Consider the following 22,488-nt stretch of genomic DNA (forward strand, 5'->3'; position numbering starts at 1 on the left):
GTTGGGTGAGTGTGCTGCTGTGGGACCCCGCTTGGGACCTTTTCCAGGGTCACCTGACTGGGTGCCAGTCACAGAGGGGGACAGGGCTTTTATGCCCAGGGAAAAGAGCTGCTCAGAGGGGTGAATGCATCTTCTGTCCTGAAGTCCTTCTCCCCTAGAGACCGTGTGGCCAGTGAGGGGCCAGAGAAAGAGCACCTGAACCCAAAGACTTAGAGGAAGACGGAGAGGAGAGCAAGAAGAAAGCACAGGCACGCAGATGGACAGAGCACTCTTTGTCACTCTTCTCCTGAGTAGCAAAGGACATGGGCTGGAACAAACTGTGGCCACACTTTTCCCCCCACGCTGGCCTGGCAGAGAGCATCGGGGCACCTGTGTCCTGGAATTGCCCTAGATTCTCCGGGGCATGGGCTGACGCTTTCCACACACACTGGTCCAGGGCTCTCGGGGGTGTGTACCGTGTCCTGAGTCCTAGAGGAGTCTATTCGGGTAGGCGAGGGACAGCCTGGCATTGCCTGGCTTCAAATACCAGGCGGAGGGCCCCCCGGGAGGAAGCGGCGGGAGGGGTGAAGGTGGAGGTGTGTCCCGGCGGGACGGCAGGCGGGGGCGCCGCAGCTGGCTCCCTGAGTGGTGCCTGCAGCGCGAGGGGCGGGGCCCTGCGTGACCACGCCCACCAGCCGTTACCTGATTGGACGCGGGGTTCTCCCTCGTCCAAGGCCAGCCCAGGACTCAGTCCCACCAAGGCCGCACACGTGATACAGCGTCCTCCTGGGGCGTCACAGCATGCCCGCTATCCCTTGTGCGCATGCGTTCAGCGGCCCACGGCCTCTGGGAGGACGCTGCCTCCCGCAGACAACCAGGGGCGCCGGAGCTCCACCTGCCCGACCCTTTGCGGGAGCCACGTGCTCTCACCTCCAGCTCCTCTCCGCTGCTGGCTCTGCTCGCTCACGACCAGGACCACATGGAGAGCGCGGCGGGCTCCGGGGAAGGCGGGGCTGCCCCGCCGTCCTGCACCACCTTGGTCCTGGAGGGGGGCCGTGAGGCGTCGGGGCCCCGCGCCCAGGCAGGCGCCCGGGGGGACGCAGGGCCGCTGCAGGCCCTAGGTGCCGCCGGGATGGGCGCAGAGGCTGTGGTGGGTGCTGAGGCCCAGCAGGGCAGAGAGCAGGCCGGCCCCGGGGACGAGTTGGTGCTGGTGGTGGATGTCATGGTAGCGCTGGACCCTGGTGTAGAGGAGGTTGGAGGGGAGCACACTGTAGAGGAATCAGAGGAGGAGGAGGACAAGGAGGCTGAGCAGGAAGCCAAAGTTGCGGTGGAGTCTCAGGACACAGTCAAGTCTGAGGAAGAGGAGAAAGCTGAAGTGGTGGCACGGCCTGAAGAGGCTGAGGAAGGGGAGGCTGTTGAGGATGAGAAGGAGGACACTGAGGAGGGGGCTGTTGCGGAAGAGTCTGAGATATACCTCCAAGAGGTTACGGAGGTGGGGGAGGAAGCTGATGAGGGAAATGAGAAGTCCACGGAGAAAGAGCATGAGGAGGCGGAGAAGGCTGAGGAGGATTCTGTGGACGGAGCATCTGAGGCCAAGGAGGAGGAGGCTAAGAAGGAGGAGGACGCAGATGGTGAAGAGCAGGTGGCTGAGGAAGAGGAGGCCGAGGAGTGGGAGCAGCCTGAGGAAGGGGAGAAGGCTGAAGAGGCTGAGGAGGTGGCTGTGCAGGAGGAGGCCAGGGAGGAGGGCCAGAAGGAGGAAGAGGCGCAGGAGAAGCAGGAAGGGGAAGAACAGCCAGAGGCACGGCGGGGTCCATCCCTGTCCCCGCTCGAGGCTCTAGGGGCCCTGCAGTCCGAGCTGGAGCCCGGGAATAAGCAAGCCAGCAGGTCCTACTCTCTGCTCAAGCTCAAGTCATGTCAGAGGCGGCAGCGTCACCTGGAACACCGAAGCGCCATTATCCGGGGCATCCCTGGCTTCTGGGCCAAGGCTGTATCCTTCATGCTGTCACTGAGGGATTCCGATGTATCTGGGCCAGTGCGTGAGGAACGAGAGGGAGGGGGCTGTTGACTATCAACATGCATCATGGGGGGGAACCCCCCTCACGCCCCGCAGCATTGCAGAGGACACGCTCATGCCGTGGGGATCAAGACAGCCTGGAAATCCTGGTTCCGGTTGGGCGTGGGGGCCGCAGGGTGCTCTGGGTGTCGCACGAGGCACTGAAACTCCGCTGGGCATCTAGGAGCACTGGTTCGGGTCAGAGTCAGGAATAGCAGCAGGGTCTCTTCACCCAAAACACATTCACACCAAGCACGGGTTCCCCTGGGTAGAATGCTGCAGGCAAGGGGTGGTGAGAGCCCACCCGGTCAGCCTGAGGCAGGAATGTGTGCTGTCCGGAAACGCGCTAGTTCTGCCTAGCCATCAGCACACGAGGATGAGCTGTGGAGGGGGTGTGGGGCGGGAGGGGTGTCTCTCAGGATGCCAGCTGCCTGTGTCCCTGCTGAGATATGTAGCACCACGGGGCGCTGTGGTCCTTGAGGCAGCCGGGGCGGAGGCAGTGGGACCCCGCGGCGGAGAGGGGAGACAGTGCCCGGTTGCTGTCCAGACTCGCTCTGTTGCTGTAGCTCTTTCATCTCCAGCCCTCGGAGATCCTTGACCGAAAGCAGTTTGTGAACCACTCGCAGATGTCAGCCATGATCAGTGAGCAAGATGAAGGCATACTTGGCTACCTGACGGATTTGAAGGTCTGGCCCGGGAGACTGAGGCCGGGGTGGGGGACAGGAGAGGAGAGGGTGGCCAAAGTGAGTCCTCCCCAAAGTCAGGAGGGTCAAGGTCTGCTGGACAGAGCTTTCACGCCTCTGCCCCACTTTCCCGCCGGGCAGGTGGAGGAACTGCGGTTTCCCCGTGAGTGCCGCCACATCCTGCTCTTCTTTCGCAAGAACTCCTACTTCCGGAATGAAGTGGTTGTGAAGGAGTATGTCGTCAGCGCTGCTGGTAAGAGGCCGCTGTCTGGATGGGCGGTGGCAGGTGGAGGAGGGCGGGTTGCCTTCCCCGACTCATTACCCAGCACCCTCTCACACACTCGTCTTCCTGCAGGGTACGGGCCATCTCATTCCCCTCCCATCCAGTGGCACCAGGATTTCGAACGAGAGGCCCACAGCCGCTGGCACCACAACAGCAGCCTTAACTTCTTCAACTGGTTCTCTGACCACAGCTTTGCCGGGGCTAGCAGGATAGCTGAGGTGGGGCCCTGTGACAAACAGCGTAAATGACCTTGCTGGCTTCTCCAGCTGCTTGGGATGGACACCTGAGCCCTGCCCCCGTTTCTCCTGCCAGATCCTCATGGACGACCTGTGGCCCAATCCCCTGCAGTATTATGTGAGCAAGAAGGCAGCAGGAGAGGGAACTGAGAGGACGACAGGTGAGGAGCCCAGGGCGTGGGCGCCGAGACGTGTGCTGTCGGGATCCCTGGGCCCTGGGCTACACAAAGGGAGACACTGAGGTTCACAGGAACACTCCGAGACAGCGACCCCGGGACAAAGCACGTCACCCTGACATGGAACGTGGGGAGGTGCAGTGCCAGACGGGTTGTGCCTGGGGAAGCTTGAGGCAGGCGAGGCCACGCAGCGTCATGGAGCAGAGCCGGAGAAGCAAAGCCGGCTCAGCGGCTGCACTTGCGGCAACTGTCATTCTGTGGCCCGTGAACCCCAGCCTCAGGTCTGCGAGCAGCGCATTACAAGGGTGACCAGAGGCACCCTTGGCCCAAATGTCTGGGTGTCCTGGTGCAAAGCCGCACCCCGCCTTCCCGTCCCTTCTCTGTGTTGATCACCACAGTTGTCCCCTTAAATTCCGGAGGCATCTCCTTTGCCAAGCCCACTGGCCCGCGGGCAGTCATGAAGGAGCAGGCTCGGTAACACGTGGCTGGAGGAAACATAAAGCGATCACAGTCGGGGGCAGGGGCTTGGCCAGGGGAGAATGAACGCCATTCCCGACGAGAACCTTGAAACCCTCAAGCAACCTTAAGTATGGCCCAGTGAAGATACCCACTGCTGTCCTCCTGTGTCCGTGTGCACGTGTGTCCCCGCGTGCGTGCTTGTGCATGTGCGTGTGCGTGTGTGTGTGTGTGCCATCTCGTCTAGGGAGCTTCATGATGTTGAAGTGAGGATGAGGACCATCGCACTTGACGGAAAGCAGTCCGGAAACTTCAGAAGGAGCCGAAGGGTCAACCCGCTTCCTCTCTGCAGGAAATAACTGAAGACAGGTGCCGGGGTGAAACACGGCCTGTTGAGGCCCCGGGAGCCCTGGAGAAATATCGAAATGTAAATAAACAACGTCAAGTGTGTTTCCGTGTGTGTGTGTGTGTGTGTGTGTGTGTGTCTGTGTGCTCTGGCACACGCACTCTTCCTCCTGGAAGGGGCTCCAGGGGACTGACTGAACACAGCGGCTGCATGTCGGTGTTTTCCTTCTGAGCCTGGGCTTCCCCAGTCTGTGGATCGGCCTGTCCTGTAGGCTTGCCCACAGGGCTAGGACACGCATGGTCTGGGACTGCATCCCAGGGGGCAGAGGTACCGTTCCCCCAGGCCCAGTGGGGCTGGGCAGGGAGAAGACCTGATCGAAAGGCCAGCCAACCGGGGCTCATCTCTTCCCTGGGGAAATGAGGGAGTTCAAGGAAAGGGAATAACGAGCCAGGGACAAACACGTCCAGTAGCCAGGTTAGGTGGACGCCGATGGTGGCCTCCAGGGATGCTCCCTGGTGGATGGCCTCAGACACACCCACCGCACATTCCATGGGGGGAGGACTCAAGGTCCATGACTCTGTCGAACCCAGTGCCACTGCTCTCCCCAGGTCTAGGAACGCACACAGCCTCCTGCTGACACAGTCAGGCTCTGAGGACCAGCAACCACGTTAAGGAGTGAGGGCCAGGCTGTATGGAGGGACTGTGGGAGAGGGGACAGAGGGAGCTGGGAGGGTAGGAAACATGACCCTCTCGTTCCGGCACAAGGGCCCAGGAGAAAGGAGAAATTGCAGGGGGACACACACACACGCACGCTCACACACAGTGGTGCACAGACACTGCGTCCTCACACACACACTCAAACAGCCGCACCCACAAGCTGACACCCACACTCACTCAGGTGCACCCTCAGTCACCCACCCCCCCACACACTCCACTCCCTCACTTGTCCTGGCACACACAAGCTCACACAGCCACGCTCTGCCGGCATCTCTAGTGCCCTGACTCCCTAGGGCCCTCGTTTGGGCTCCCCCAGACGACAAAGAGGCGGAGGCGTGCGGGAGGGGTGGTATGGTTCCTCAGGACTGGCAAGGCCCAGTCCCCGCAGCGGTGTGCTGTCTGTCCCATGACCACTGTGGTGCTGAGATTCCTGTTTCCACATGGGCTTAAGGCGTTTGCCCAAGGCCCTCTCTCCGCTGAAGACCCCACAAGGTAAGCACCACCAAGAGGCACGAATCACTGGTCCCTGTCACAAGCTGAGGCAGTTAGTCTCCAGGTGTCAGCCCACAAGACCCTTCCACACGTGAACAATAACCCCATAGGTAGGGGCAGGATCAAAGCCGTGATTGCAACACCTTATCAGGGATTGCACAGGGCCCCACACTCCAGGTTGGAAAGAGCTTATCCAACTCCCTAAACTTTTGTTTTGTACATTACCATGGCTTCCAAGATCCTGAAACTTATTTTATTTAAACTTATTTATTTATTTATTTATTTATTTATTTATTTATTTATTTATCAGAGAGAGAGAGAGAGAGAGCACAAGCAGGGAAACAGCCCAGGGAGAGGGAGAGGCAGGCTTCCCGTCGAGCAGGGAGCCCGAAGCGGGGCTCGATCCCAGGAGCCTGGCTGCAGGACCTGAGCCGAAGGCAAGACGCTTAAGCGTCTAGCCACCCAGGCGCCCCAAACCCCCTAAACTTGAACAGGAACGCAGCAACCCTTTGGGGAGCTCTGTACACTTGCTGAATAAACTTTGCCCTGCTGCCCACCACTCCTCTTCTGGACTACATCTCCTTTCCACGACACGGCATGACCAAGAACCCGGGCACTGAGGGACCCACAGTCCTGGATCCCAGACTGCTGTCTCATCGGAGAGGACCACATCAGGAGTTCACTAGCGTTCTGGCTCCATGACTCTGAACCACGTGTGTGTCCCTGGCCCTTCTGGATCTTCGTGTTCTTGTCTGTGTAAAGCGTCCCTCTTTGCCCGTGTTAGTCTGTCTTCCCGAACATGCCTTGGCGTGTCTTGGCCCGGCTGTGCCTGTGCCGTCAGGTCTCCCATCTCGCATCCGTGCTGAGCCCAGATAGGCACAGCTGTGCCTCTAGGAGTGCTTTGGGCTTTGCGAGTCTCTGCTTGGCTACAGCTGCCGGGCCGTTGGCCTGCCAATGTGTTGGCGTAAGGGTTCCTGTCTCTGAGTCTGTCCACCTGTGAATTGGACCCCGTTTCATCCATTTTGGGGTCAGAATCCTCTCCTCCTCCGACGGGGGCGCGTTAGGAATCTTTGGTGAGTCTTGAGAAGTCCTTCACTTCCTGGACCGTAGGGTGGCGCAGTGACGCCTCCTTGGAAACAGAGGAAGGGCCAAGCTCCTCATGCCGGGCAGCGAGGGGCTCACCAAAGGGTCCTCAGCCGCCCCGCTTAGGGCCGAAGGTCACTCATCGTTCTCCCTTTTCCCGCTTTCAACTACTTTGTGGCCTCAGTCTCTTGCACAGTGCGTTGATGTGGGCAGGTTTTCAAAGGCAGAACGTCCTGCTGCCCTCCCTATCTTGTTGTGTTGCCCCGTAGCCTGCTCCTGAGCAGGACCGACTGACGTCCGCCACTGTGGTACTTGGTTTCTGTGTAACCCATGCCCCTTTCCATCCTCAATTCCTGCGTTACGTCCTCCTTTGCTGTCCGCTTCGTGTGTCTGGGAGACAGGCGGACATCTCTGGCACCACTGGATCGAGCTCCGCTAGGCCTCCGAGACCTTGTGCGTGAGCGAGGTACCCAAGGCACCGTCAGGGACATGCGGGGACCTCCAAGAGGTCCTTCCTGCCCCTTCGTTCTGAAATTCCTCTGCAAACGCTTGGCTGATCCCAACGCTAGGGACGCAGCCAATATTGCCACCTGGCGGCCCGGGGCACCTTGGGTCGGTAGAACTCCTGCGCCTGGCGGAACTCAGTGTTGACACCCTTGAGCCTCCCCGACCCCGTTCACCCCGTCACCACTGCTCTACCCTGGGGTTGCTTGCCCGCCTCTGGCTCTGTTAGCTTCCTACACATGGGTGCTCCCACCCATAGGCTTCCTCCTGGGAAGGGGCTGGCTTCCTCCACGGTAGACTGTGCTTTACCGATTCTACGCTGAACGCCCCTTCTTGGGGGCCCTCCCCACTCACAGTTGCAGGGAACACCCCAGCCTGGGGGAACCCAGGTTTGCCCATACGTGGACTTGGTTGACGTAGTGGGCGAGGGGCCTGCTCCCGGCTGGGTGTCGTGACTCCACTTCACGTTCCCACAGCTTACAAGACCCAGCTCTGTGCATGCTGAGCCGACGATCCTACACGTGCCCCTGCTTGGATGCACTTGTCCTTCAGGCCACACAGGCAACGCAGCGTGGTTCCATAGGCAAATCCTGCTCTCCTGTTTCCTCTGCGAGTACTTTACGGGGATGCCTTGTATCTCAGGCTAGCCCTTTGACTTAAGGGTCTAGTGACCGGCTTCCTTTCAGCGGGTAGGACTCTGCTTATCTTAGAGCCACACACCCCCACCGCCACCCCACGGCCCTCTCCCTACCACCCTAGGCTCATCCTCTCACTCCTTCTCCTGATGCCTGGTGCATATTTTCTCGGGCGTCCTTGGCGACCATAACCTTTACGTTACACTCTTTTTCCCTGAACGTGTTGAAGGTTATCACCCACTGCCTTCTGGCCACCGTCCATCCTAAGGGGAAGCTGGCTCTTCCTCCCACTGAGGAACCCCGGGGTGTGATGGGTCAGTCCCGCCTCTGTGGGCTGCCGAGAGGCCTGTCCTTGCCTTTGCACCAAACACAAGAGCCCATTGGCCTGGGCATCCCTTTGGATCCTTCCTTCCCCTAGGACTGCATTGGGCTCCTTGGATGTGCAGAGTCAGCATTGTCCGCAAAGTGGCAAAGCTTTATCACCTTAGGTCCTCATGCACTGGCTGCCTCTTCCTCTCTCCCACCTCTTCCTGGCATTCCCAATTTGTGCCTGCTGGTGGTCAGCATGAGCTGACCCCTCTCCCTCCCTCTCCCTCTCTCCCTTCCTCTCTCCCTGCAGAGTCTCTCCCTCCTCTCTCCCTCTCCCTTTCCCTCGCTTCTCCTCTCCATCCCTCCTCTCCCTCTCCCTCCTCTCTCCCTCACCCTTCTGTGTCCCTCTCCCTCCTCTCTCCCTCCTCTCTCTTCTTCCCCCTCCCTCCTCCTCTACTTCTCCCCTCCTTTCCCTCTCTTCACCCTCTCCCTCTCCTCCCCCTCTCCCTTCTGTGTCCCTCTCCCTCCTCTCTCCCTCCTCTCTCTTCCTTCCCCTCCCTCCCTTTTCCTCCCTCCTCAGTCCTACTCTCCCTCTCTTCCCCCTCTTGCTCTCTTCCCCGTCTCCCATCACCTGGAGCCCCCAGCCTTCTCCATTTCCATGGCTGTGCTGCTTCTGGTGCAGTGTTGCCTCAGGAGCTTCCTTCAGGGGCTCGAGCAACATGACAAGAGCTAGTGTACTTAGGACTGTAGTGGTAACTCCAACGTCTGGGCTGTCTCAGGGACGGTGTTAGAAAATTTTGCTTCTCCCGCCATATGGCCTTTGGTTTTGCTCCCTTCCTCGTTTGCGTCAACAAGCAGATTTTGAAACACTGAAACGTGCTACCGCCAAAAGCCCTGCACTTTACCCCAAGGGGGACCCTCCTGCCCCTTTCCGGTTGAAATCCTCCAGGCGCCCAGACCCATTCCTTTTAAATGAGGCCCTCCCACAATGCAACACTAACCCTCGCGGCCTTGGCATCACCCACGCGGCCTTCCTGGCACTCAAGGCGGTATCCCTCGGGCACCTCAATGTTCACCCAAGGTGGGGACCGCCATGAGGCGTGGGACTGTCCCGAAGGACCTGGTGAGTACCGGAGAAAGGGCACGTGTGCTGCCAATGCTCGCTGCCATATCCCCTCGCAGGCAGGTGGTCCACTCGGTGACAGACACAGCAGGAACATGCAGCCAGTGGGGGGACCAAAGGCAGTGGAGCTGCCCAGCAGCCTCAGCTCCTCAGGAAGGTGGATAAAAGCAGGCTCCGTGGACCATTCTGCTGGAGCTCTGACATCCTTGGCAGTTAGAGCAGGAGGGAAGGAGGACACGAGAGTCCCCCAAGGAAGGAGAAAGCAAAGATGGGAAGAGAGCCAGACAGAGAAGGGTGTGGCAGAGGAAAGTACAGCGGGAGCAAGTCCTGCCAGCGGCTTTGACGAAAGACTACCCCGAGTCACTGTGTAGGCTACATGGCCTGCCCATTGGCATGCCACCGAGTCCGAATCCCGGACCTCCCTGGGGCTGTGTTAGTAGCTCTGTAGGCACCGTGGGGTGGCCAGGGACCTTGGCTCTTTGCTAATTTGAGGCCAGTTATGTGTGTGTGTTTCCTCTCTTTTGAGGAGAGTCCGGGCGCGGAGGGGGTGAGGGAGGCAGCCCCTGCATCCTGGATCCTGGTGGGCGGCCCCCTGACACCCTTCGCCACCGTTCGGGTAAATGCGGGAAGGCCATGGGCACAGCGATCTGGCGGTGGTTGGAGCACCAGGTAATGGCTCCAGGGCTTTCCTTCAGGGTCACTAAGAAAGGGCCGGGTGAGGCTTCCGGGGGTCAGGGGGTCACCCTCTTGAGCCGTTGCATTGGAATTCCCCAGTGCCAGCAGCCTGGTCCCCCTGGACGGCCGGGAAAGGCAACACGGGCTGTGTGATAGGAGGGACCTCCGGCTCATGGCCTGGCAGGTGATAGCCGGGAATAGACCAGGTTCCAGATGCGGAGGCCACCCCGGAGGAGGAGGCACACAGGCCGGCTCCCTGGCTGGTGCCTTCGGGGGCCGAGGGGCGGGGGTCTGGGCGGGCACACGCTCCGCCCTGTCATCCTCAGTACGCTCCGTGCCCAGCGGCCTGGGCGTGACTCAGGGCTCCGTGTCACAAAGGCCGCATGCGTGGCGTCGCGTCACCGTCGCCCCGTGGCCATCTGGTCCCTAGCTCTTCTGCGCATGCCTTCACCAGCCTCCGGCCTCTTGGAGGCCTCTGCTTCCCGCCTCCAGTTGGGGGCGCCAGAGCTCCACCTGCCGGCCGCGTGCGGGAGCCAGGTGCTGGCTCCTCCAGCTCCTTCGCTCCGCTGCGGGCTCTGCTCCCTCAGCACCAGCACCACATGGAGAGTGCGGCGGGCTCCGGGCAAGGCGGGGCTGCCCTGCCATCCTGGAGCACCTTGTTCCTGGAGGGGGGCCGTGAGGCGCCGGAGCCCTGCGCCCAGGCAGGCGCCTGGGGTGAGGCGGGGCCGCTGCAGGCCCTAGGTGCCGGGGGGATGGGCGCAGAGGCTGTGCTGGGTGCGGAGGCCCAGCAGGGCAGAGAGCAGGCCGGCCCCGGGGACGAGTTGGTGCTGGTGGTGGAGGATATCATGGCGGTGGTGGAGGTCGTGGCCGAGGAAGACCAGGAGGCGGTGCAAGCACAGCAGGACGAGCAGCTGCAGCAGCTGCAGCAGGGGGAGTCAGGGCTGGGTCCCGAGACAGCCGGCGCCCCACTTGCCGCGCTGGAGATGGTTCAGTTCGCGCTCAGCTCTGTGGATGCCCAAGCTACCAGGGCCTACTTGCGGCTCAAGCGCAGGATGAATCAGAAGCGGAGTTCTCACCTGGCTCGAAGAAGGGCCATCATCCAGCGCATCCCCGGCTTCTGGGCCCAGGCGGTATCCTTTCTCCTGCTGGGCTTGGGTTTGTCTGCGGTGGAGGTCCACTGGGAGGAAGGGACCAGCAGAGGCTCTGCCAGGGGCAGGAGCGCTGGGGGAAAGGGTCCCCGGCCCCTCTCCACCCCCAGTGGGAGTGGGTCCCCCGTCCCTATAAGGCGCAGCACAGGGGCGTGGGCCTGGAAGGTGGGGGGAAGGCAAGGGCTGAGGCTTGTGGAGACCACGTCTGAGCAGAAGCTGCGGGCAAATGCTCTGGGACTGCAGGGAGCACTCCCAACACTCTCCCAGGGGTCATGGAGCACATGTCCACACCCTGCATGTCTAGTGTAGTTCCACCCTTGGCTCGGAGCAGGTCCTGGAAGGAAACGTCCTGCCGGCTGCGTGGGGTATGCCCATTGAGAGGCAGGCCACCCCCTTCCCTGTCCTTCAGAGCCTGTGTTCTTTTCCAAAGAGTACAGTGCCCACCCACTGCTGCGTCCTCATGCGGCTTCCAGAGTCATTCAGCAGGCCGCCAGGCTTCCCCGTACATCAGAAACCCAGACACGCTGTACGCGGTGCTGCAAACTGTCTCCTCAGGCCCTACACAGCCAGGCTGCGGCCCCATGCCCAGGCGCCCCCCCACCCCCCGTTTGCTCCCTCCGTGTCTCTCCCCTCTATGTGCGTCCCACCCTCTCCCTCGCTCCCCTCTGCCCTCCCTCTGTGTCCCTTCCTCCTGTGTGGGTATCTCTGTCTCTGTCTCTCCTTTGCTTTCCCCCCCCCCCGTTGCCACCCAACCCCCTTCCCTCCCTCTCTCGCTGAACCTAACGGGCCCTCCCTTTGCCCTGTGGGTGTGCAGCCAGGCTAAGGGAGATGAGTGGCCCCTTTGTGGGCGCAGAAGGCCCCTCCAGGACACAGGCCTGCAGGCCAACACATAAGCAAACACGGCCCTGAGAGCGCGACCGACCACATCTGGACACCCAAAGCAGTCACTGCCTGCCTGCCAAACACACAGGCCAGGGTGACGGTGGAAGGGAGAACAGGCAGGCCCTTGACCTTGTCCTGCCGGGCGCAGACCCTCTCGGAGGCACTGGAAGCCAAGGCACCTGCTGGTATTGAGCAGCTGTGATGAAAGAGCAGGAGCTGAGTGGCTTGGGAGGGCAGCAGGGCCTGGTGGTTCTACCCGTGCCCTGTTTGGGGCCCTTCCTCTCCCCGGGAAGGGCTGGGTTGGTCCTGGCTCTCCTTCCATAGCGCTGAAGGCGAGGCTCCTTGACCCAAGGCAGATCCTGAATCACCCCCAGATATCAGCCGTGACGGGTGACCAGGACAAAGATGTGCTCAGCTACATGACCGATTTGGAGGTCAGCACTGGGAGTGGGTGGCGGGGGTAGGACCACTGGGAGTGGAATTTGGGCAAGGGAGGGCCCGGTAGTATTGTTCAGCGGAGGATGCAGGGAGCATCTCGGGACCCGTGGAGGACAAGTCCCCTTCCCCTCGTCTTTCTTTTATGTTGCAGGTGGAGGAACTGGGCCGTCCCAAGGACCACAGCAGGTTGATGTTCTTCTTTGGGAACAACCCCTACTTCCAGAACAAAGTGATCCTTAAGGAGTATCACCTTAGCATTGCCGGTAGGAGTGGGCTAGAGCTTCGAGGGTGCCGGGGGCGGGCCGGCGGGGGCAGGTGGGCACTCGGGAGGAGCAGGGAGTGTGCAGGGACACAAGTGGAAGCCAGAGCCGGCACAGGAGGGAGAGAGGCTGAGAGGAGAGCGGGAGAGAGGGCGACAGGGTGTGGGTCCTAGGCAGTGCAGAGCCTCCCCTGAATTTTCCCTTCCTGCAGGATACAGGGCGACTCGGTCCACTCCAGTGCAGTGGTTCTGGGATGAAGAACGTGGAGCTCCCAGCCGAAGACTCGACTCCACCAGCCTTACCTTCTTCAAGTGGTTGTGCGACCCCAGCTGCCCAGGGTCTAACAAGATTGCCGAGGTGGGGCCGCTGAGGCCTTCATTAGCATTGGTGATGGCAATGGGGGCAGCCTGGGAAGGGGTCCCGGGCCCCGTGCTCACCTGGGCGGTTTCCCCTACCAGATCATCATCGAGGACCTGTGGCGCAATCCCTTGCGGTACTACCTGAGGCAGGGAGGCAGCCGACGACACTGAGCAGACAGGAGGACCTGTCGGTGAGTAGCCGGGCCACTGCGTCCTGAAATATGTGTGGGAGGTGCCAGGGCACAGTCGGGTTTGGGACTCAGTTTGGAAACTGAGGCTCAGAGGACCCTGGGCCCCGGATCACCCAGGGAGCGGCTGGAGGGAGAGTAGGGACCCTGGCGAGGGAACTCAGGGCACACACCCAGGGCAGGGTGTCCACTGGGGCAAGTTCATCCGGTGAGCCAGGTGGGAGCCAGAAAGTCTCAGGTCGTTCGGGGGAAGCAAGGCTCCTCCACCCCATTTCTCTGAACACTCACCCATGGCCGTCCGCCGGGTCCTCAGTTCTCCTGCTGGCTTTTCAGGTGGGGACAGTCTGCCAAAGTTTTCGAGTGGGGCTCCCTTGTCCCGAGACGCTCCGACGTCCCTCCGTGTTACGGACCACCCCGTGGCCTCCCAGAGCCACACGGCCATTCTTGGCAATGGTACTAGGCCATCTGGAGGAGGGTGGTGAAGCCCTAGAGGAGGAGGAAGCGGGATCCCACAAGGACAGGGCCCTCGGTCACCGCCGCCTTAGCAATCCTCGGCATGAGGCAGTGTCACGAACACCTCCCTTGTGCGTCCGTGTGTCGTGTGTTTGTGTGTGTGTGTCGCGGGCACGGCAGCTGTGCGGACGTGGACACCGCAGAGCATCAGAGTTGGACCAACGAGAAGCAGTGGAGGAGGCGTCCAGCGTTGTGAGAGACGGGTGGACGAGTCTACGTGGTGCTCTGCCCGCACAGGACAGACGTGGGGGAACAGATCTTCAGGGCCAGCTCTAGAGAGTGTCCAGCACCCAGATCGCCAGGGATGGCGGGCGAGTCATAAACAAGTTCAGAAGCCCTATGTGTCTGTGTGTGGATGTGTATGGGGGACCCAGCACACGGCCAGTAGGAGATCAGCCCTGGCCTGTGGGATTCCGTGTGTGCGGGGGCTGTAAGGCACGGGGGCAGGGCAGGGCAGGGCTTGGTTGTGGAGAGACCACCGCTCTTGCTCGGCAGGTCAGGGAGGAGGACGGGAAAGGGCACACCTCTCTACATGGGAGCCGTGTTCTTCAGGGCAGGGGAAGGGGCGTGCCGAGCGGGGCACTCGTGGCCCGGTGGCTCTGCTACCGCCCCGTTCACCCCGCTTGGAGAGCTTCTCCCTGTACCCTTTCTCCTGGAAGCGTGCCCTGCATTGCTGTGATGCCGTCCCGTGCATGCTTCCTCTAGTCAGGATCACCGCAAAACCACGTGTCCCTGGAGGACTAAGGAGGCGGTTCCTCAGGGTCCCTCACGGTCCCTCCAAACCCACGTCCTGTCCCTCTGCACCACCCTCCCACAGGCGTGCATGTGTGTGTGTGTGTGTGTGTGTGTGTGTGTTGCGTGTTCAAGTGTCTGCATGAGCACACACCTGTCCCAGTGTGGTTGTAGGCCCTGTTCGATGATGGAGAGGGACTGCGGGGTTTCTAGCTCTGCTGACTGAGGAGAAAGGGGCCAGTGGCTGACTGCAGCCACATCCCTCCTGACACACAGACGTCGTGGGCATTCCTTGGGTATTCAGGGGTGTGTCTGCCCCCGGATGCCACACGCAGAGGGGCCAAGGGGAGCAGGGAGGGGTGGGAGCTGGCAGGCGTATGTCAAGCGACCTCCCATCTGTGCTGCTGGCACGGCTGGTCCCAGCTGTGGGAAACACCGTGAGGTTTCAGCATGTGCTACAGAGGGGCTAAGAACTTGTGCCCCGATTTGCGCTGTCGGCCAAGGGTCCCAAAGAGTAAGTAAGTCCCCACTGGCAGTACGTTTCTGCAGAGGAAAGAGTCCTGAGGGGAGCGCTCCTCCTGGCCGAAGGGCCGTCCTGGTGTCCGATGAGCTCCCGGTTGGGGCGGTCATCTCTGCCTCCTGTGGACCAGGTGGAGAAGAGGGAAAGGAGAGGAGGTGGACCCTCAGGGCCCGTGTTCTCTGCCTCACCGAGGGGCACCTAGCTTGCTGCTCCTGAGTCGACAGGCGCTTCCCAAATCAACACCTCTCACTACCCCTGAGCTGGCTCCCACCACCAGCACGCCCCCGAGGACGCACTTCCCCAGGTGACGTTCCCCACTAGCTCTGCCACAACTGGACCTCGCAACGTGGGCCCCAGCTCTGTCTTCCTGTTGCCTATCAATGGTCTCTGTGTGAGCGACCCAGTGGCCCCTGGGCTGCTATGCTGACAGCTCAGCCTGTTTGGACTCTTGGCCTCTCGTCTTTGGGGAACTCTGTTCCTTCCTGCCTGTCGGAGCAGCTAGCTGTAGGTAGAGGAGGGTTCTGGCCTTCGGGCTCTGGAAGCCCTGCTGGGCCCATGGCCCCATGTCCGGAACAGCACTAGGTGGCACCACTGTGTGGCAGTGGTGGGGATCTGAAGCCCGATACACTCCTCAGGAACAGAGTAGTGCGCTGGAGAGCCGCAGTGCCGTGGGCACAGGGAGCTTCCCTTGAGCCACTGGAAAGGCTGTTCCCTCATACACGTCTTCCCGGCTCCTTGACTCCTAAGCTGCAGGGCAACCTGGCAGCTCCCATGGTCTGGTCCCTAGGATTCTTCATGTCCGCAAGGTGGAGCTGAAGACCCATGGACCCCACTGGTCCCACGGGACCGGCCAGCATGCCTTAGGCCCTAGAAGTCCCCAGAAAGGGCCAGCCCACCATGCCTGTTTTCCCTGGAACCTTCTGGGCTTCCTCTGGCCTTTCGGGAAGGACCTCCCAGCTATAAAAGGGAGAGGAAAGGCTGGACGGTAGCCACATGCCCTGTGCCCCCAGAGCAAGGCGCCGTGCTGCCTCGGCCACGTGGAAGACCTGTCTGCCGTGGAATGAGGTGGGGTTGATTGGATGCAGGCATCAGCTGCCAGGGAGTAAGTCTTACGTTGCCACGCCGTCTCCGGGGCATGGCTCGTGAGGCACTTTGCCGGCACCGAGGACAAAGTGGGTGTGGAAGAAGGCCCTACTTTTCAGTCATGCCTGGAGAGACTGGCTTGCATTGGCACCAAAGCAACTGCCCAAAGCTTACTGTGCCGGCTTACAAGCACACTCTGGGTGTCCTCTCACCACGACTGCGAGCCCGCCGCGGGGCCGTGGTGGCCCGGCCTGATATTCCGCTCACGGTCTGACCCGGGTGGCCTGGACGGGCCAAGGCTAGGAAGGGTACGTTCTCTTCTGCAGGCCAGGCGAGCCGGGAACCCCTTCCCATGGCATTCGCAGTGTTGGCACAATGCAGCACAACACATTCTGTGTCTAGTGGGAAAGGCGTGTGCATTCCTGCTACGTGTGTCCTGGGTGCCGTCCTCAGCTCCTTGCCGCCTGACCTCCCTAACAGCAGACAGACAGGTGGCTCCAGGCCAGCAGACGGCATCACCTGCCACCCTCTTAACAGGGTTCACCCAGACATCCTCTTCAGGGTCCCCTTTGCTCTATGCTCGTGGCTCCTCTAAGGGTCAGTTGCTCTGTCCTCCAGGGCAAACACACTGCGTGTCTGCTTGCATGGTTGTTGGGTGAGTGTGCTGCTGTGGGACCCCGCTTGGGACCTTTTCCAGGGTCACCTGACTGGGTGCCAGTCACAGAGGGGGACAGGGCTTTTATGCCCAGGGAAAAGAGCTGCTCAGAGGGGTGAATGCATCTTCTGTCCTGAAGTCCTTCTCCCCTAGAGACCGTGTGGCCAGTGAGGGGCCAGAGAAAGAGCACCTGAACCCAAAGACTTAGAGGAAGACGGAGAGGAGAGCAAGAAGAAAGCACAGGCACGCAGATGGACAGAGCACTCTTTGTCACTCTTCTCCTGAGTAGCAAAGGACATGGGCTGGAACAAACTGTGGCCACACTTTTCCCCCCACGCTGGCCTGGCAGAGAGCATCGGGGCACCTGTGTCCTGGAATTGCCCTAGATTCTCCGGGGCATGGGCTGACGCTTTCCACACACACTGGTCCAGGGCTCTCGGGGGTGTGTACCGTGTCCTGAGTCCTAGAGGAGTCTATTCGGGTAGGCGAGGGACAGCCTGGCATTGCCTGGCTTCAAATACCAGGCGGAGGGCCCCCCGGGAGGAAGCGGCGGGAGGGGTGAAGGTGGAGGTGTGTCCCGGCGGGACGGCAGGCGGGGGCGCCGCAGCTGGCTCCCTGAGTGGTGCCTGCAGCGCGAGGGGCGGGGCCCTGCGTGACCACGCCCACCAGCCGTTACCTGATTGGACGCGGGGTTCTCCCTCGTCCAAGGCCAGCCCAGGACTCAGTCCCACCAAGGCCGCACACGTGATACAGCGTCCTCCTGGGGCGTCACAGCATGCCCGCTATCCCTTGTGCGCATGCGTTCAGCGGCCCACGGCCTCTGGGAGGACGCTGCCTCCCGCAGACAACCAGGGGCGCCGGAGCTCCACCTGCCCGACCCTTTGCGGGAGCCACGTGCTCTCACCTCCAGCTCCTCTCCGCTGCTGGCTCTGCTCGCTCACGACCAGGACCACATGGAGAGCGCGGCGGGCTCCGGGGAAGGCGGGGCTGCCCCGCCGTCCTGCACCACCTTGGTCCTGGAGGGGGGCCGTGAGGCGTCGGGGCCCCGCGCCCAGGCAGGCGCCCGGGGGGACGCAGGGCCGCTGCAGGCCCTAGGTGCCGCCGGGATGGGCGCAGAGGCTGTGGTGGGTGCTGAGGCCCAGCAGGGCAGAGAGCAGGCCGGCCCCGGGGACGAGTTGGTGCTGGTGGTGGATGTCATGGTAGCGCTGGACCCTGGTGTAGAGGAGGTTGGAGGGGAGCACACTGTAGAGGAATCAGAGGAGGAGGAGGACAAGGAGGCTGAGCAGGAAGCCAAAGTTGCGGTGGAGTCTCAGGACACAGTCAAGTCTGAGGAAGAGGAGAAAGCTGAAGTGGTGGCACGGCCTGAAGAGGCTGAGGAAGGGGAGGCTGTTGAGGATGAGAAGGAGGACACTGAGGAGGGGGCTGTTGCGGAAGAGTCTGAGATATACCTCCAAGAGGTTACGGAGGTGGGGGAGGAAGCTGATGAGGGAAATGAGAAGTCCACGGAGAAAGAGCATGAGGAGGCGGAGAAGGCTGAGGAGGATTCTGTGGACGGAGCATCTGAGGCCAAGGAGGAGGAGGCTAAGAAGGAGGAGGACGCAGATGGTGAAGAGCAGGTGGCTGAGGAAGAGGAGGCCGAGGAGTGGGAGCAGCCTGAGGAAGGGGAGAAGGCTGAAGAGGCTGAGGAGGTGGCTGTGCAGGAGGAGGCCAGGGAGGAGGGCCAGAAGGAGGAAGAGGCGCAGGAGAAGCAGGAAGGGGAAGAACAGCCAGAGGCACGGCGGGGTCCATCCCTGTCCCCGCTCGAGGCTCTAGGGGCCCTGCAGTCCGAGCTGGAGCCCGGGAATAAGCAAGCCAGCAGGTCCTACTCTCTGCTCAAGCTCAAGTCATGTCAGAGGCGGCAGCGTCACCTGGAACACCGAAGCGCCATTATCCGGGGCATCCCTGGCTTCTGGGCCAAGGCTGTATCCTTCATGCTGTCACTGAGGGATTCCGATGTATCTGGGCCAGTGCGTGAGGAACGAGAGGGAGGGGGCTGTTGACTATCAACATGCATCATGGGGGGGAACCCCCCTCACGCCCCGCAGCATTGCAGAGGACACGCTCATGCCGTGGGGATCAAGACAGCCTGGAAATCCTGGTTCCGGTTGGGCGTGGGGGCCGCAGGGTGCTCTGGGTGTCGCACGAGGCACTGAAACTCCGCTGGGCATCTAGGAGCACTGGTTCGGGTCAGAGTCAGGAATAGCAGCAGGGTCTCTTCACCCAAAACACATTCACACCAAGCACGGGTTCCCCTGGGTAGAATGCTGCAGGCAAGGGGTGGTGAGAGCCCACCCGGTCAGCCTGAGGCAGGAATGTGTGCTGTCCGGAAACGCGCTAGTTCTGCCTAGCCATCAGCACACGAGGATGAGCTGTGGAGGGGGTGTGGGGCGGGAGGGGTGTCTCTCAGGATGCCAGCTGCCTGTGTCCCTGCTGAGATATGTAGCACCACGGGGCGCCGTGGTCCTTGAGGCAGCCGGGGCGGAGGCAGTGGGACCCCGCGGCGGAGAGGGGAGACAGTGCCCGGTTGCTGTCCAGACTCGCTCTGTTGCTGTAGCTCTTTCATCTCCAGCCCTCGGAGATCCTTGACCGAAAGCAGTTTGTGAACCACTCGCAGATGTCAGCCATGATCAGTGAGCAAGATGAAGGCATACTTGGCTACCTGACGGATTTGAAGGTCTGGCCCGGGAGACTGAGGCCGGGGTGGGGGACAGGAGAGGAGAGGGTGGCCAAAGTGAGTCCTCCCCAAAGTCAGGAGGGTCAAGGTCTGCTGGACAGAGCTTTCACGCCTCTGCCCCACTTTCCCGCCGGGCAGGTGGAGGAACTGCGGTTTCCCCGTGAGTGCCGCCACATCCTGCTCTTCTTTCGCAAGAACTCCTACTTCCGGAATGAAGTGGTTGTGAAGGAGTATGTCGTCAGCGCTGCTGGTAAGAGGCCGCTGTCTGGATGGGCGGTGGCAGGTGGAGGAGGGCGGGTTGCCTTCCCCGACTCATTACCCAGCACCCTCTCACACACTCGTCTTCCTGCAGGGTACGGGCCATCTCATTCCCCTCCCATCCAGTGGCACCAGGATTTCGAACGAGAGGCCCACAGCCGCTGGCACCACAACAGCAGCCTTAACTTCTTCAACTGGTTCTCTGACCACAGCTTTGCCGGGGCTAGCAGGATAGCTGAGGTGGGGCCCTGTGACAAACAGCGTAAATGACCTTGCTGGCTTCTCCAGCTGCTTGGGATGGACACCTGAGCCCTGCCCCCGTTTCTCCTGCCAGATCCTCATGGACGACCTGTGGCCCAATCCCCTGCAGTATTATGTGAGCAAGAAGGCAGCAGGAGAGGGAACTGAGAGGACGACAGGTGAGGAGCCCAGGGCGTGGGCGCCGAGACGTGTGCTGTCGGGATCCCTGGGCCCTGGGCTACACAAAGGGAGACACTGAGGTTCACAGGAACACTCCGAGACAGCGACCCCGGGACAAAGCACGTCACCCTGACATGGAACGTGGGGAGGTGCAGTGCCAAACGGGTTGTGCCTGGGGAAGCTTGAGGCAGGCGAGGCCACGCAGCGTCATGGAGCAGAGCCGGAGAAGCAAAGCCGGCTCAGCGGCTGCACTTGCGGCAACTGTCATTCTGTGGCCCGTGAACCCCAGCCTCAGGTCTGCGAGCAGCGCATTACAAGGGTGACCAGAGGCACCCTTGGCCCAAATGTCTGGGTGTCCTGGTGCAAAGCCGCACCCCGCCTTCCCGTCCCTTCTCTGTGTTGATCACCACAGTTGTCCCCTTAAATTCCGGAGGCATCTCCTTTGCCAAGCCCACTGGCCCGCGGGCAGTCATGAAGGAGCAGGCTCGGTAACACGTGGCTGGAGGAAACATAAAGCGATCACAGTCGGGGGCAGGGGCTTGGCCAGGGGAGAATGAACGCCATTCCCGACGAGAACCTTGAAACCCTCAAGCAACCTTAAGTATGGCCCAGTGAAGATACCCACTGCTGTCCTCCTGTGTCCGTGTGCACGTGTGTCCCCGCGTGCGTGCTTGTGCATGTGCGTGTGCGTGTGTGTGTGTGTGCCATCTCGTCTAGGGAGCTTCATGATGTTGAAGTGAGGATGAGGACCATCGCACTTGACGGAAAGCAGTCCGGAAACTTCAGAAGGAGCCGAAGGGTCAACCCGCTTCCTCTCTGCAGGAAATAACTGAAGACAGGTGCCGGGGTGAAACACGGCCTGTTGAGGCCCCGGGAGCCCTGGAGAAATATCGAAATGTAAATAAACAACGTCAAGTGTGTTTCCGTGTGTGTGTGTGTGTGTGTGTGTGTGTGTGTGTGTGTCTGTGTGCTCTGGCACACGCACTCTTCCTCCTGGAAGGGGCTCCAGGGGACTGACTGAACACAGCGGCTGCATGTCGGTGTTTTCCTTCTGCGCCTGGGCTTCCCCAGTCTGTGGATCGGCCTGTCCTGTAGGCTTGCCCACAGGGCTAGGACACGCATGGTCTGGGACTGCATCCCAGGGGGCAGAGGTACCGTTCCCCCAGGCCCAGTGGGGCCGGGCAGGGAGAAGACCTGATCGAAAGGCCAGCCAACCGGGGCTCATCTCTTCCCTGGGGAAATGAGGGAGTTCAAGGAAAGGGAATAACGAGCCAGGGACAAACACGTCCAGTAGCCAGGTTAGGTGGACGCCGATGGTGGCCTCCAGGGATGCTCCCTGGTGGATGGCCTCAGACACACCCACCGCACATTCCATGGGGGGAGGACTCAAGGTCCATGACTCTGTCGAACCCAGTGCCACTGCTCTCCCCAGGTCTAGGAACGCACACAGCCTCCTGCTGACACAGTCAGGCTCTGAGGACCAGCAACCACGTTAAGGAGTGAGGGCCAGGCTGTATGGAGGGACTGTGGGAGAGGGGACAGAGGGAGCTGGGAGGGTAGGAAACATGACCCTCTCGTTCTGGCACAAGGGCCCAGGAGAAAGGAGAAATTGCAGGGGGACACACACACACGCACGCTCACACACAGTGGTGCACAGACACTGCGTCCTCACACACACACTCAAACAGCCGCACCCACAAGCTGACACACACACTCACTCAGGTGCACCCTCAGTCACCACCCCCCCACACACTCCACTCCCTCACTTGTCCTGGCACACACAAGCTCACACAGCCACGCTCTGCCGGCATCTCTAGTGCCCTGACTCCCTAGGGCCCTCGTTTGGGCTCCCCCAGACGACAAAGAGGCGGAGGCGTGCGGGAGGGGTGGTATGGTTCCTCAGGACTGGCAAGGCCCAGTCCCCACAGCGGTGTGCTGTCTGTCCCATGACCACTGTGGTGCTGAGATTCCTGTTTCCACATGGGCTTAAGGCGTTTGCCCAAGGCCCTCTCTCCGCTGAAGACCCCACAAGGTAAGCACCACCAAGAGGCACGAATCACTGGTCCCTGTCACAAGCTGAGGCAGTTAGTCTCCAGGTGTCAGCCCACAAGACCCTTCCACACGTGAACAATAACCCCATAGGTAGGGGCAGGATCAAAGCCGTGATTGCAACACCTTATCAGGGATTGCACAGGGCCCCACACTCCAGGTTGGAAAGAGCTTATCCAACTCCCTAAACTTTTGTTTTGTACATTACCATGGCTTCCAAGATCCTGAAACTTATTTTATTTAAACTTATTTATTTATTTATTTATTTATTTATTTATTTATTTATTTATTTATTTATCAGAGAGAGAGAGAGAGAGCACAAGCAGGGAAACAGCCCAGGGAGAGGGAGAGGCAGGCTTCCCGTCGAGCAGGGAGCCCGAAGCGGGGCTCGATCCCAGGAGCCTGGCTGCAGGACCTGAGCCGAAGGCAGACGCTTAAGCGTCTAGCCACCCAGGCGCCCCAAACCCCCTAAACTTGAACAGGAACGCAGCAACCCTTTGGGGAGCTCTGTACACTTGCT

The sequence above is a fragment of the Ursus arctos genome, chromosome Y (genome assembly GCF_023065955.2).
Source record: "Ursus arctos isolate Adak ecotype North America chromosome Y, UrsArc2.0, whole genome shotgun sequence".
Taxonomy (NCBI): domain Eukaryota; kingdom Metazoa; phylum Chordata; class Mammalia; order Carnivora; family Ursidae; genus Ursus; species Ursus arctos.